We start from the raw sequence: 17586 nt of genomic DNA, 5'->3' as shown, positions 1-17586 counted from the left end.
TGATATCTGAGATTTGAACTCGATACCGTTGCACTAATATTATATAACGCGTTGTCTTTATATACTGTACGGATAGACGTAGTCTTTATATTCTCTATAAAGACGTTGTATTTACCATGGTAGAAGTAATTAATAATATCCAGGGTTGTTATGTTTAAAACATGAATTTAAAACATCTGTTTTAAACGTTTTATTTATTGTTTAAAACGAATAAAACATACGTTTAAAACAGCGGAAAATCGAAGTGAATGTTGTGTTTTTTTGGTTTATTATTAATATTAATTGATAAATAATAATAGATATCCTTCAGAAAAAAATTAAATTATTAAATAACTATATCTATTAGGTACCATCCTTCATTTTAATTTTTTTTTAATTTTATTGAATAAATTACTAAGTTTAAGATATTTTAATTAATATTTAATAATTCAATATATAGATAATATAATTTCCAGATAAAACATCCATTCAGAAAATATTTAAAATACTGTTTAAAACTCAAACAATTTATTTTTTTTAAAACATGTTTTTAATCAGAAAAAAACAGCTTAAACAAAAAATACACCAACTCTGCTTCTATCATCATAGTATTTACATACTATGTGCTACATTGTTATTTTTGCTCGACCAATTTGACTGAGTTTTGAGCCTTGCAATTTTCACAGTACCTTCGTACGTGTGTACTAAGATAGCATCTTCCAAAATTTGCATTTTAAAGTGATGCTTGCACAAGTATTTTGAGATTCAAGATTCAAGATTAACGTTTTTAAGTTTTGAAAATTATACACCAATACACCTAATATTAAATAAACGAATTGAACAAAGTTAAATCATATATAGTTGGAACTTTTAACGTACAACGAAGTACACGGGTTCACCTAGTAATAATATATAAATATACACTATTATGATATATTATAATTTTATTATATTTAAAGTGACCTATTTAACGACCTGAATTAGAAATAAAATAAAAATATTACAACGGACTACAATCATTAATTTACTGACGTGGATGAAATATTGTTTGTAATTATTACAACTTATTAAACGTTTAAGATTGTATAATCACAAAATGATATACAAGTTGTGTAACAGAATAAAAATGTATTTATTTTTGTATTATTTATTTCGTTCTGTTATTAAAATATGAGATGCATTGGTGAGGGAAAGGCTACAGACAGTGGTTTTCAACATCAAAAAAGATAATTAGTTTAATCATAAATATAACGGATATATAATATATACGGATTTAACTAAAAATGGTAAAAAATTTTTACACATGGGCAACTATAGATGCCTATAATAAAATTCTACATAATACTATTTGTTTACGAAAGCTGCTGGGGAAATAAAAAATAAAGCTTGTGTGAGACGAAAGTTGCAAGTAGTAAAGTTTATTTATGTAGTCTATGCTCTATACTAGGAATTATTTGTATTGTATATCATGTCATATAATATAAGTTTGTACCGATGAATTGTTAATATTATATTTTGCACATGACGTTATACCTAGAAATAGGTACGTTATACTTACAAATATTTAATTTCAATTTACCAGGTGATTATTACCTACCTAGTTTTTAGTAATCATTTACAATGTTTAATTAAATATCATGCTATAATGTTATACCTTTTATGGTTCAATTAAAAATAAATCTATATACTACATAAAAAAAGAAAATTAGTAGGTAATAACTAATAAGGATATTAATTATTGTGAATGTTTGAAGTAATGATTCTAGTGATCGGTATTTCTTCGGTTCGTCCAAACAGTTTTTCCAAACGATCAACAATTAAAATGAGCCGTCACAATCTTCTAAACAAGTCGGTGAATGGAAGACAAAAGATATCTCATTCAAATTAATTGGACATCGGGAGAACAAATTTGGTACTAGATAATATGCTCAATGCATTGAGTTTTAGGTTCTGAGCGGAGCAATGAATGTATTGATTTTACAATGATGTATGTTTTTTTATTTGTGTCTGTGTATACGATAAATAGTCGAAATAATGCTTCGATTTTCAACTTCAGTATTTTGTTCGATGGAAAAGTGAATCTAGTTGGTGCATTGGGGAGGTCAACATTTGAAATTTTTTAAAGCGCTGATAAAAATAAAAAAAAATTGAGGAAAAACTGAAATTTTCACGCAAAATTGGTTTTCGATAAAATCCGATTTTGGTATTTGGTATAACCCTAAAACAAATGACCATATATGACATTTTCACTGGTTGTGTATATAAGCATTTTCTATATACGATACAATTTTCAAAATATTTTGATGTGTTTTGACCTGTATATGGACATTTACAGTTTCCAATTTTTTTCTCAAATTTATATTCCTAAACAAGGGTTTATAAATAAATGTTATACAAAATAATTCAAAACTAAGCCAAAATTGAAATTAACACGTAATCGTGTTATAGCTAGTAATTCATTATTATTTAAGATTAAAATTCAATTTAAAATTATTAATTTGTCTAAACTTTAAAACAATTTGATATTTCTTTGATGCAAAAATTAATGGTTGAGTTATCAAAGGTAAAGATAATAAATATGTACTTTTATGTTTTAATAGAAGACTCATTATTTAAAAATGAATAATTGTTATTTGTAATTAAAAAGAAGTTTTGACCTAAATATCTAATAGTTCATATTTATAAAGATAATACACATTGCCAACTGCTATGGATATTATTACATACAATTTTAGTGAAAATTTTTATAATTTAAAGCTATTAACTGGTTGGATGACGAAAAAATATATTTGAATTAAAAAATAAGAGTGGAATTAAAAACTTTTAATATTCTCTTCTCACACCTTGATAATATAGTTTTTGTAAAATTCCTTTTTTTATACTAGAGCTTCAACTACAGCGGTTATTACTTATTCCACTTATCAGTTATACCTAACAATTAACATTTATGTTTATAGATCAACAAAAAAATTCTTTTGTTCCTATTTAAAATCACACATTCATCAAAATTGACATGAAAACGTCTGTATTAATATAGATTAATACATTTTTTATTCGTATAATATATATTTCAAGAAATATTCGACCTATTTAGAAATCCAAATTATGTTTATTCGTTGAGTGTGAGCTTTGTGAACATATGCAATCCATAGAATACTATATAAAGAAAGCAAATAACACGTATCTTCTTGGTTTATAGATATTATGTCAATAGAAACAAATAAATAAAAAAAAAACTAACATCGGGAATGTTTTGTAAAATTTTCCGACAAAAATAATGAGTTATTAACAATCATTAGTAATACCATTGATTAAATATATGAATGTTGTAACTTTTGTCCTATGGGGTCGTGACATATAAAGACCTTTTTATGAAACTACTTGACACCTGTATAAATATTATAAATTGTGGCTCAGCTCGGCGCAGTGGTTGAAATCAATCACGCAACGCGATTTAGAGTAAGCAACGGCCGCTGCCACTAGTTCCCGGATGGGTGACCACCCGGGTCCATAGTGGCAAAAACCTTGCCACACATACACGTGTTACCAACCAACCATACCAACCGAAACCCCTACAATAGCTAATGGCCATAGTTACCGGGCTCTAGACTAATAAAAAAAAAAAAAATATTATAAAGTGATAAAATAAATGGTCATTGTGTTTTACAACAAAATAAATACATTTACGAAAAGTGGCAATAAATAAATTTAATCAATCAATATAAAGCTTCTTATACATTTGGTCTCGAACACAGTTTATTTCAATATTACCTATTGGCTATTGCCTACACACATTACGCCTTTCGAATAGTGATGTGCCTACTACTGAAAAAAATCGTGCGTTTCCCACGTAGGTTTGACCCACCATTGTTATGATGACAAAAAAAATATTTATTGCTTCACATGGAATTCAATTTTCTTTAAGCATAAGGTAGATATTTTTTAAGTTGGTATTAATGTATAGTTACTAATTATCGATGTTATAGATTCTCGACTTTGGTTTAGTCATTAGTTCTATATTTTGATAATCACCTGATATCTATAAGTGCCATTTGAGAATCGAAAATCGTTAATAATTTATTACGTCACCGATAAGCGAAAATTCTAATGTCTATACAGTATACGCCATAGATACGCCTATACCGACGTATCCATCATAAACGGTTGAGCATACACTAAAAATATCTGGAGAGAAGTCAGTATACCTACGCCCTATAACCCTGCAACAATGCACCACTGCGTACAAGTGTTCCACGTCAGGTAATTTATCAGTTGTAATTTATTTTTTAATATTAGTGATAAACAGTAATTGCGTGTTGGAAAATTATTATTATGCGTTTATTTTATTAAACCAATCGTTGCATTTGAAAACGATTCTGAACGATGTGATATTGCGATAACGTCAAATAAAAGTACCTATATAATATACGTTCTATATACAATCGTTAATGTACAATATACATTAGGGTTAACTCGATGGGATCGTATTAAATAACTAATGCACATCTTAATGTGAATTAAAAAGGCATTTAGTTGCACGCTCCTAACGTCCAAATTAACTTAATCAGTGCACATTAATGATTGCAGATAAACGTAGTGTACAGGTAATTTTAACATTATGTTTTCAAGTCGCTCAAAAAATAAACACCGTCAACATTTTGTTTTAAAACTATATATTGTATCAGTAAACTCAAATATTCTGAGATAAAAAATAAAAAAAATATTCTGCTATATTGTTCAGCTCTACGATAGGTATTATCGTGTACATTTTGTGTTACAAAAAAATAGTCAATATGGATTTTATTAAAATAGAAGTGTGCCGTGAACATAATAAAATATATATTTGTTGCTTGTATCAATATTGTTCAACATGTAATCAGTTATCACCCATCACAATCCCAAAACCTAATTCCTATTTTTATACATTTTAAATATATACGTTTTTGTAAAAAAGTTTTTCTGTTTAAAATATTCTAAGTATACACTACATAAATATCATAATCGTACATTAACAAATACTTTTTCTGTAACAATTCAAATCTGTAAGTAATAATTTTCTTAAAACAAATATATTTTTGTCAATAAACTTGAATAGGTTCCAAAATATTTTTACTTATTAGTAAAATATATAAGATTTATAGGTATTATAGGTTCATATCTACTTAATAATTCTAGAAATTTTTGGAAATTCTTAGAAAAAAAAAATAATATTAGGTATACTTATTTAAAAAGTAGTAATATTGATTTGCTGTCCCCTGAAATCTGGTTTGCATAAAAAAGTATGATACTTTCCTTGTTTCAATATGCTCTCAAATTTTAAATAACAAACAAATATTATGACAAAATAAATGTGTCATTTTCAATAAAAAATTTTGAAATAGTAGTAAGTAAATTTAAATGCTGGTAAATAAATAAATTGTGTTTGATTATTTTAATTACCTATGTGTATGATTTGATAATTAAAATTATATTTAAAACAACACTTACTTGTCTTACTGCTATAAGGATATATTACAAAATTAAAGATAATTTGTTCTTGTAAAAGTTTAATATTTACATAGAACTATAAAATAAAATTAAAGAACATAGCGTTGTACATTTTATGAAAATTCGCGTTTTCGTTCTGTAAACATTAAACCAAGTATAACAATACATATTATGATAAACTCTGTATAATATAAAGAAACCATTTCTTGTAAATAATGTACTCGCACCTAAATATACATCGACGAAACTAAAAATTACAATGGAGTTGATTTTTTAGTAGTTATATAGACCTGGAAAACTAAAACTTTATAAAATCCCACTTACGCCCAGACCGGGTAATAATATAGTAAATAGCTGAAACATGCTACATGTGCCGTTTAAGAAACATTAAAAATCGCCTGATTTTTTACTTGAAATACTGCATTAATAATAGTAGCTCTTTGAGTGCTATTAAATAAATTACAAATACAATTTGTTCCCTTTCATGTTAGGAATAGTGGTGTATTAGGAATGAATTTCGGGTTGAAACCCCCTGTATACGCCACTTCTCGAGAACGAAATAGCAGACTATTGCAAACTGGGTATAGAAAACAAAGTCACCTCATCTCAACATTCCGCAATAATAAACCTTATAACTTTTGAGACACTTAATACCATCCATAACAAAACAATGGAATCATGACGGAAAAAACTGAAATAACGTACAACTAACGAATAGGCATATAAAAAATATAAAACTCACCATTAAAAAAATTGAAATATCCCCTTGTTATAAAAAAAGAAGATAAGAAGTAACAACCACCAGAGTAAGAATGAGGCACCCGCTATCAGATCAACAACCGGCTCCAACATTATATGACACAATATGTATAATAAACACATTATTGTGATTAAATTCCAAAAATACACCTCGGCACGAAAAATCTTCATTAACCCAGCCTCATTACAAAATTCACTCGACCTTATATAGTTACGAACAAAATATATTGTTTTTAACTTCCTACTCAATCTACAGATGAGTATTTTATTTAAAGTTGTTTTTAACATTGAATCAATTTTTACAATTATTCTATTATCTCAAATTAAATACTTGATTATTCGAGCATAGTATGTCAATAAATATGATTCACTTAAACATCCGAATCCTCCAAATTAATTCAAAAACAAAAAGGTGGACTACTGAACAAGTGGCCACCGGTCTGCAGTCTGCTGTACAGTAGTTGTCGAGTACGTTTTTTTAATAGATGACGTGTTTAGGTATTTGAATTCAGTGATAAACCATTACATACAAAAAACGATTCTGAGCGGAGACGGTGCCTCAGCCTAGCATACTTATATAAAACTCCTTAAATAAATAATCAAATTTACCTAATAGTTGGCTATAAATAGCGTAACTTTTCAATGAGTTTTTTATTTTTGATAGAAGAAGGAAAGAACACTTTTATACATTTCTATAATTTACTACATTTCAAAAATTTATCAGTGATATAAATAGTACAAAAAGAGTCAAAATAGTTTGAACATTTTTCAATCTATAGAAAATGTTAATATACAATTTATTTGATGAAAATGTTGAGTGCTACGTATGCAAGCGTATGCTTGTTTGTTTTTGAATGACAACAAAATATCAAAAATCGATTGATTGCAATTCGTTAATTTACCAGCGAAAATCAAATATCGTAACAATTTCAAATTCAAACATAAAAAATTAATGTTATTTTCCGGTAATTTTTTCTTTGAGGTAGAAAAATTTGTGTGGAATCTTCTATTGCAATTTCTAATGTTAGATATGATGAAAAAAACTTTTAAGAGTTTCTAACTGAAAAATAATTTATACAAATTGTTGGGATTTTAGTAGAAAATATCAACACTGAAATATAATTATCAATTATTCAACAATAAATATAAGTGGGTACCTATACTATATACATACATTATTTTTCATATTTTAATTTTATTTAGGAACCATCTATTAAAATATTATCAATATGAAGAATATCTCTGCACCAATACTATAATTAATTGTTATATTATGATACAAATTAAAATGCATAACAATTAATTATTGTAATGTGCTAGGAATAAATTTATTCATTGCCATGCTAACCCGTATTTGATAAAAGCGAATAAGCGACGACAACATTCAGTGAGAACGAAGAAGTCGTTGAGATATTTGTTGGAATGTACAATCAGTAAATTATTTGGATTTCATACGTCTGATAAACCAAAGTTCTCCAAAAACTTCTTAAATAAGAGCAGCCAAACATCTAATATATTGAGATCAAATTCTGTGTATTGTAATAATGATATATTACTAACTATATTGCTAACTAGTCGAACACTATTTTGGATTGATTTATTTACATTTTTTTAAAAGAAATAAAATACCTATTAAATTACAGAAAAAAAAATGACGATATTTTGTGCTTTCTAATTTTTTTTACCGACAACGTATATTTTTAATTTCATAATTTAAGGATCTTTCAACTAACTCCTCTAAATTTTAAACTCATAAAAAGCATTTAATCAACAATTTATGCCAATTATCTATAATTATGTATTAATATTTACGCTACACTTTTATCGTGCGCCGTTGGTACACTTTCGTCGACACACGCCACTAGAAAATAATTTTGACAAGAATATTGCTGTTATTTTTACATTTTATTATTTTTAAAACGTCATAATAATATTAAAATAACGGGAGTTTACCAATTGCGCTTAAAATTACCTTTTCATATACCAATTGCGCTCTAAACATTTTAGGGTTGATATACCAATTGCGCTCTAAAATGTTTAGGGTCGATAGACCAATTGCGCTTATACATTTTACACTACCTAAGGAAAACTTATTAGTCAGTTATAATTATATAATAAATGCTCGACCGGAGTTATACGATTTTTACGGGGGGTTGAGATCAAGTATTTGGTGACTGAAATATAATTTAATTTATGCCGACTGTAAAAATGTCGACCCGTAATTTCTTAAAACAAACTATGTGAAGTTCCTTATTTTTGGTTTTTCTGTATAATAGGTTATAATATTTCTGTTAATTGTATTACCTTAGCACTACTTACCGCACATGAATTAAGGGCAGCACTTAACTCATGACCTATAAGTCACGTGTTGACCCTAAGGCCTAAACTAAAATAAAATAATAGGTGGTTAAATCATAAAGTAATAAGATGGCTATATTAATAGCAGGGCAACTACAGTAAAATAATACATTTGGTCAATAATAACATGCTGATTTAAAAAAATATTTTCTGGTAAGTACGTCAAGTATCAAATGCCTACATAATATAATATTAATAAATAAATAAGTTTATTTCAAATTAAACAATAAAATAATATAGGATAAGGAAAACTTATTAGTTAGTTGTAATTATAAATATAATAAAAATAAACGAATAGGTACACTGATCACAAGTTTGATCGTCAATTATTCAAAATTAAATTGTAATTAAAAAAATAGTAAAAATATATATGAACAAATAAATGATTTTTGGGAGTATTATAATTCACATTTAAACATTTTTACAATAATAATAACACGACGTTTGATAAAATTCCCGATACTGTTATAAAATATAATATTATAACCAGTAATCAATTATTGATCAATAAAAACGTTTTTAATTTTTAAGAATTTTGGTGTTTTTATGTTGATGTTGATGGACTTAGATCGAACAACAATATTTTTATATCTGAAGGTAGCCGCTAGGTTAATTTGAATACAAGCGCAATTGGTATATTGACCGTAAAATATAAAGAGCGCAATTGGTGTACTAACCGTAAAATATAAGAGGCGCAATTGGTAGACTGACCCTAAAATACAAATTTTGTTTTAGGCGCAATTGGTCCATGCCCAAAATAACAACCAACAAAACCCATTTTGTGCCCTCCCCCAACATTACCATATTTCACTATTTCACAATTTTTAACATACATTTTGTGAATCCAAGTATTTTTGTTTATTCAATACTTTATACTATGAATGATACGTGTGAAAATTTTAAACCGAGTAACATACGCACTACTAATTAAAGTAAAACATCATAATAGTATAATAAAAACGTAACAGCGTGTTAGTATGTTATAATTTAATGCGCTGCGATGGCCATGTTGATTTAACGACCATTCAAATAATAAAATAGTAATTAAAATTATTGTGCACCTACTGTAAATATTTTATAAAGTTTATTAATATAATCAAAGCAGGTATAATACGGTCTACGCAAATAATAACGATTAACGACGGGGTTTGATGACAAACGAACAATACAAATATCATAAAGAGTTTTATTTTAAATTGTTGATCTCGTTAAACAAATATTAAACTCATAGACATATAGGTAAATAATTTTTTTTATAAACTTATTTGTATGTCTATGGTTTAACTACAATGAGATATAATATAAATATAACATGGGAAAATAATTTTATATTCTATTACATTAAAAAAAAAATTAATGTGAAAATTTGAATAATTATTTTTGTTCAAATCTTTAAATAATATAATGTTTTCATACTAGTTATATATTATATACAATAGTATTACCTATATTGTACCAAAGTTCTTCTACTTCGTTCAACAACATAACGTGACTTGCGCTTTCGTGTCTAAATAGTAAATACTAAATACCTAGTATGATTTAACTTTTCGAATTTCTCAAATTAGTGACTATTTTATTATACTTGTCAGATATACTTTTTTTCGTTCTTATTCGGACACATAATATTATTATTTATTCACCATCTTATACATTGTTTATAACTAGCAATTTAAAGGTTCTTCTGCCATTTATAAACTTTCTGTTTAATATTACAAATGTAGGACACCCTTCTTAAAGTCTAAATAATAAATCAGGCAATAATTGCTTTATTCTTATTTTTTTATTCTTATTATTTATTAAAACCCTCGTCGTGAACAGTCACTGGGTTCATGGTTCATGGTTCATGTCAATTTATAAGTTGAACAAATAAGTTGAAATACTTAAATGTTAAATCAAAAAAACTCTATAGTATCTTAAAATGATTTTATTTTCGATACACCATAGCCCACCCATCTCCCAACCTCATTTCCATGCGTAGTACACGAAGTTAAATAACTCAAAAATTACTCGTTGAGATTTTGATTTCGATACATCGAAATTTTCATAAAAATTATCCGTTGAATAATTCATAGTACAAAAGAGGGGTTATAATTTGAAAAAAATAGAAGTTTTCATCTCCACGGGATACTCCTTAAGGCTTTAAGCAGTTAAAAAAAATCTCAAGAATTTGAAAATTCGATCTTCAAGTACAAGTATTTATTTAATTAAAAATTCCAAAAATCAGATTTTTGAATAAGGGGTGGGCCCAGTGGTGCAACTATCGGAAGTGTTGGGTGTGCAGATTGTGTCCGAGATCTCATATACGATATTCATACAGTAATCTGTAATATTATATTATTTGTTTTAATATACGTATATTATATTATTTTTTTAAAATAATAACAATGATTAATGATGTTTTTACTCTTTTGTGTTTAGAGGAACTAATAATTATTAGTTATGGCATCTGAGAAAACGATAGCTTTTAGAGTTATAAAAAGGTATGACTGCTTTTCATTTTTATTGGCAGTTGAGGACCCCACTTAGGAAATTTTCAAACGGGTCTCTTATTATCAAGTTGCGGCATTAGGCGGGCATGATTAGTGAATAATCATGTACTATGTAGACTAGAGTTGTTCTTCATGTTCGTTATTGCAATTTTTTGACATAATTAAAATATAATTAATAACATTCCATAATTACCGGAACAGCAATTTTACACAATTATAGCAATTTATACGAATATTGGCATAATCATGCCGCATGCGTTCTACCAATAAAATGATAATGCTGATTATTTATGAATATAATACAATAATAAAATGTATTATTAAATGCATATAAATAATATTTTTTTTTTAATACATTAAATCATTTTTATTTTGCTTTACACTTATGTGTTTACACTTGTATCATTTTTACTAATTCAGTTTTTTATAATTCATTTTGATTTTAAGATTTGTTTAAAAACTCCATGTACCTAAATGTTAACAATATACCTACCTCTACTGAACGTGAACCAAAGTATAATAAGAAGTTAAAGTCACAGCCAACAGGCACAACAGGACATATTATATGTGCAATAAGTAATATGTATATATCACATAATAATGTAGTAATGTCTAATACTATATTATAATATAAGGACCATACTACTTTATAGACGGATAAATGTTTACACCTAAAGTCCCGCCGCTGCCCACTGCCCAGAGATAGGCAAGTCCAAAATCCCATCGAAAATAGAGTTCAAAGTAGGTATAAACAATTAAATTTTAGTTTCGCTAATGCGATAGATCTCAATCTTGGTACTTACATCGCGCGTCGGCCGCCAATAGAACGCATTTTTAATAGAGCTCTTACTGTATGAATGCATATAATAGCCACATTATTATTATTATTGTTATTACTATGATAAATTATTAAAGGAGGTAGGTGCTATCCATCTATTATCTGTTATTGAACCATTGTTTAATTTAAGTGAATTTTACTATTATTAGTTGTATTATTTATAACGGTGCTGGTCACTAGTCTTTTGCATATAGGAAACCAATGTAAAAGGTGTTAAAACATTTATAAAATCTTTAATAATTACCGTTTGAATATTATTATAGCCTATACATTATAATAACACTGCTGCACTTTGATATAGTAAAATATTTAATAATCTCGTTAATAATTATACCATATTGTCATTTATCAGTCCTATAATTAGGCTAATGACCGTTTCCAAAATTTTTTAACACCCTCTATATTTAATATTTATTTAATGATTTAATTTTTTAATATCAGTATATATACTATATGCACACTATATTAATAATATGTGCTGTAGATCTGTCTATTACCGTACCTAATGGTTATTGACTTGTTTTGATATATAGTTGGTTATTGACTATAGAACATAGGGCATAAGCCAAAACTAATATGTCATACCGTTAGTTGAGACAATAGACATGCTTATTATTGATGGGGCAAGAGGAGAACATCCTGAGAATATCCTGAAAGGTACTTATAAGCACCCCTCCTGCAAGTTCCTTCCAATACCAGCGTATGATGCCAATGGATGGCATATTTTGCCTTATTTTAACATAATATTATTGTAGTTAGTGATGCTTTTATATTGTGTTGTAATTATAATTTTTTATATACTATTCGGATAAACCTATTAATTAAATATCCATATTCACGTTCGCATATTAAGAATAAATGTGATAAATGTTTTCTATCAACAATAAAATATTTAATAACATAATAATATAAGATGGTATACTGATATAGTGACATAATATATTATATTTAATTGTTAGAAATACGGGAAATGTAATAAATGGCAATTAATTTTTAAGTTAAAAGATGTAATAAATATTAATCTAATACATCTGATACCATAACACCCAATGATTTTATATTATAGTTGAAGTTAATCAATTTTCAACTACAACCAAAAAAACAATGGTGACTCAATTCTAAGAAAAATAAAAAAATAAAAAATAAAAAATCTAACTAAGTGTAACGACGACGGCGGTTATCGGGTTACATTAATAGTGTAATCGTGCAACCAGCGTTTCAATCAAAAAATGTTGATTATCATAACTTAATGCCATATGACTATAGATCTATGCATAAATTAAAGTCCGTTTCATATTTTGCATAGTGTTTGCAATAGTTGTTATACGAACAATAGTACCTGCGACATTCACGGGTATGAGATATATAAAGTCGTATGTCTGTAAAAGCATCTACGATCTACCTATGACACACTTGTAAAGCGTGAACGAGATTACTAAAAGTTGTAAAACTAATGATTTTAATTTTCCATTGAGATCTAAAACGTAATAAAAACTACATAAAATGTAAAGTATGTAAAGAATGCTTAAAAAATTAACTATATAATAATATCTACAAAAAATGCATTTACAGAAAGACTAAAAAATACAGTGTAAAAAATAAAAATCGAATAGAATTTATTATAGAAATGCTTTTACGCCATATTAAACGGAATTATAACTTGGTTTGTAATGCGTGCACGGCTTTTACCAATATACGCTAGTAGTAATATTATGTAAAACTGTAAAAGTCATAAGCATCATTAACCCTATAGCTACGGTAGTGATGAGCTTATAATAATTATTACAGACAGGGAACCGAAACTGGTCGGAACCTAGGGTGGCTAGGTATCTGGTTGAGAAAATTAAGTGAATAAAAATGATTATTTACAATAAATGTATACACAAAAAAAAATCAATACGTATATTTTATAACAATAATATTATTATAAAACAACTCGATTGGATAGCCTGAATGCCCGATGGAAGGGAGAATGTTATGTATTGTCTATTCGAGAAAAGTTCATAATATTATTTATTTTCTTCTAATGAGTTGAATGAGTCTAATATTGACATAATGATATTATATACTAACCATATGCTAATATACTACACAATATACAATAAAAATAGCAATCCAATTTTACTCACAAACACTCAGAAAATGCCATAACTGTTGCGATAAACAACGAATGTGCACTACCTATATTGTGTACCTAGTTTTCGGTAAGTATTGAATATAATTTATAAATGTAGAATGTAGAATGTAATATTTATAATTTATATAATGTAATTTAAAATGTGTTGACCATAGATCACAATAGCTACGATAGTGATGAGCTTATAATAATTATTATAGACAGGGAACCGGAAAACTGGTCGGAACCTAGGGTGGCTAGGTATCTGGTTGAGAAAATTAAGTGAATAAAAATGATTATTTACAATAAATGTATACACAAAAAAAATCAATACTTATATTTTATAACAATAATATTATTATAAAACAACTCGATTGGATAGCCTGAATGCCCGATGGAAGGGAGAATGTTATGTATAGACAATTCGAGAAAAGTTCATAATATTATTTATTTTCTTCTAATGAGTTGAATGAGTGTAATATTGACATAATGATATTATATACTAACCATATGCTAATATAATACACAATTTACATAGTAGCAAATAGCAATCCAGTTTTACTCCCAAACACTCAGAAAATGCCATAACTGTTGCGATAAACAACGAAAGTGCAATACCTATATTGTGTACCTAGTTTTCGGTAAGTATTGAATATAATTTATAAATGTAGAATGTAGAATGTAATATTTATAATTTATATAATGTAATTTAAAATGTGTTGACCACAGATCACAATAATAATATATTATCGTACTACTATATTATAGAATATCAAGTCGTTCCTCGTCCGCTGCGACCAAAACGAACGAATGGTTTTCGTCGTTTGAATAATGAAAAAAAAACAGACGAACGAACGGGTCCCGCGCGAACGAAAGAACGCTGTTGCGCTGTAACATCGCAGCCGCAGTTGCTTTATTTCGGGCAGCACTGGTACCAGGACCCCAGCACCTGACCGTGGCGCGCGGTCCCGTCAATGTGACTGACCGCGGCGGTTTGTGGCGGGAATACCAACCGGCGCCGCTACCGCTAACCAGCATTATACTATTCTGGTACACGGCTTCCTCGTTGTCAAAGAAGAAAAACGATCAAACAAAAACGCAACGAAAAACGTTGCGAACGTTGCCGCTGCTCGCGCCGTCGGTGAACGCTTTTTCCATGCACGAGAATCGCAGTCGTCCGCCGCCGCCGCCGGTGAAAAAAACTGCGCTGCGTCTTTGACAAAAAATCATGTGTTGCGCGACGATTTCCTCGAATCGCACCGCATTGTATAAAATATAATGTACATAATATTTTAATTAGAAATATTGTGAACGAAATATAGGTACGAAGCGGTACGATCAATATGTATCATTAGCATTGTAATTTGTAATAAATTATATTAAATAAAATGTCAAAATGTATTGGACCAATTCGAAAAAAAAAATATAATCAATTCGCAACAAAACGTGCTACCCGATTCCCGAATATTAAGTTCCAAAAAACTCATAAATACATTTATACCAATCACTTATTATCAAGTTATCAGGTATATATTTTATTTACCGGTTCCGAGTATAGGAAATAGGAATAACGACAAATGTACACTCCAAATAATCCCCCCTCCCCCTGTAACTCTTATATTATACAAAATATATAATAAATTATTTTATTATTTTGACTCATAGATATCTGTAATTAATATTTTTATAGGTATTTTTTTTGGAATATTTTAGTTTTTTTCTATAAATGTTGATAGAAGTTTTTATGGTCTGCCAAAAATTTTGAAAATTTAACTCAAGATCCCATATATGTTGTTCTTACAGTATTTAAAATATATTAAAAATACATAGGCCATAGGCAGTAGGAACAATTATTATTTTATAACCGTTAGAGGTTTATATTTAGACAAAAACCGAAAATTTGCGCTTTATTTTGTCGTTAAGAATGTATACAACATTTAATTTTGATAACTAAGACTTGAAAATTTAGTTCAAGGTTTCTCATAAGTTTTCTAATATAATGTAAAATATTTTGATAAAAAAAAGAAAGGGACGCCCGGGGATGTTTATTAGTTAGATAGGCGCGTCAAAATGGCGTATCGTCCACGCGTATAGCTTAATACAACATAATGGTCGGTTGGAGTTGTAACTTGTTGAAAGGGCGCATGAAAAGTTAGCAAAACTACTCGTGCAATGAAATCGATTAACTTACATAATTTGTACCGCTCATCATATTTCATACTTGAATGCAGCAGTTGCAAATTGTTTATTAGCCGAGCAAAATTGCGAAGGTTCCCAGAAACGAATACATATTTTCATATAATAATAATGTACATAATATAAATTGGTCAAGTACCTATTATTTATTATTGGGATACCGAGGTAGTGGTCGACTGTTAAAACGTTTCTACAGTATAAAATTATGAACGTTATTTTATTGAATCGACAATTTGGAGCAATTTAAAAGAGAAAAAAGTTTAATACAATATTTGACATTTTAGATTCTGAGCGAAGCAATGAATGTATTGATTTTACAATGATATGTTTTATTTTTAAATTTTTTTAAAATTTTTTTTTGTGTTTGTCATTGCCTTTTAGGACAGTAAAAGTTCTTGGATCGTTTTCGCTCAGAATCGTTTTTCTTATTGAATTCAAATTTAACACCATCCATTACAGTGACCCACTTATAACCTACTGTACAGCAGAGCGACATCCACCCATTTTTTTATTTACACATTTTCGAAGTTAAACACGGTTTATGTTTTGAAATTGTATTATATTTGTTCAAACATTTCATAAATATTTTAGATAGATATTTAGATATTTAGATTTTAGATAGATTTTAACACAAATAAATGTACAAGCAATAATCGGATTCTTACGAAATATTTACACCATTATTTAGATTAAGCCTATATAAAGTGCCGTGATTTGTCTTATTTATCAACTTAAAACTTTCATAATATATTGTAATACATTTTAAAGTCATCCATTTGTGGTCTGCCTCTTCTAATATTCTTTTATCTTTTTTTATTTTATTCTTATTTCTTCTAATGTATTTAAAATTTACCCATCTAAAATAAAAATTCTTTATACCTTGATATAATATTGTTTTTATGATTTACCATTTACGTTATTATATCGTTATGACGTAATGATTTTGATATATTTTAGCTCGCATTTTAGATTCTGAGTGGAGCGATAAATGTATTGATTTTACAATTATGTGTGTTTTTTTTATTTTTGTGTCTGTGTACACGATTAGTAGTTGAAATAATCCTTCGATTTTCAACTTCAGTATCTTGTTCGATGGGAAAGTGAATCTAGTTGGTACTTTTGGGAGGACAAAATTTAAAATTCCCAATAGTTTTCAAAAGCGCCCGGAAGAACAAAATAAAAATTAAGGAAAAACGGGAATTTTTACACTATATTGGTTTTTGACAAAATCGAATTTTAGTTTTTGGTGTAACTTTAAAACAAATGAACGTACCTATATACATGAAATTTTCACTGGATGTTTATATTTGCATATTCTATACATGATAAAATATTTTGATTAGTTTTGAACTATTAAGGAACAT

At 27.8% G+C, this 17586-nt stretch overlaps 1 protein-coding gene across 1 annotated transcript in view; it reads right to left on the bottom strand.

Moving 5' to 3' along the window:
- The window catches only part of LOC132949290 (pinopsin-like), a 72365-nt gene that overhangs the window by 22342 nt on the left and 32437 nt on the right, over window positions 1–17586 (bottom strand). The gene's annotated exons all lie outside the window — the stretch shown is intronic.

This window comes from Metopolophium dirhodum, chromosome 7, assembly GCF_019925205.1.
Source record: "Metopolophium dirhodum isolate CAU chromosome 7, ASM1992520v1, whole genome shotgun sequence".
In the NCBI taxonomy this organism is placed as follows: Eukaryota; Metazoa; Arthropoda; class Insecta; order Hemiptera; family Aphididae; genus Metopolophium; species Metopolophium dirhodum.
This window is presented reverse-complemented; position numbering and strand designations above follow the sequence as displayed.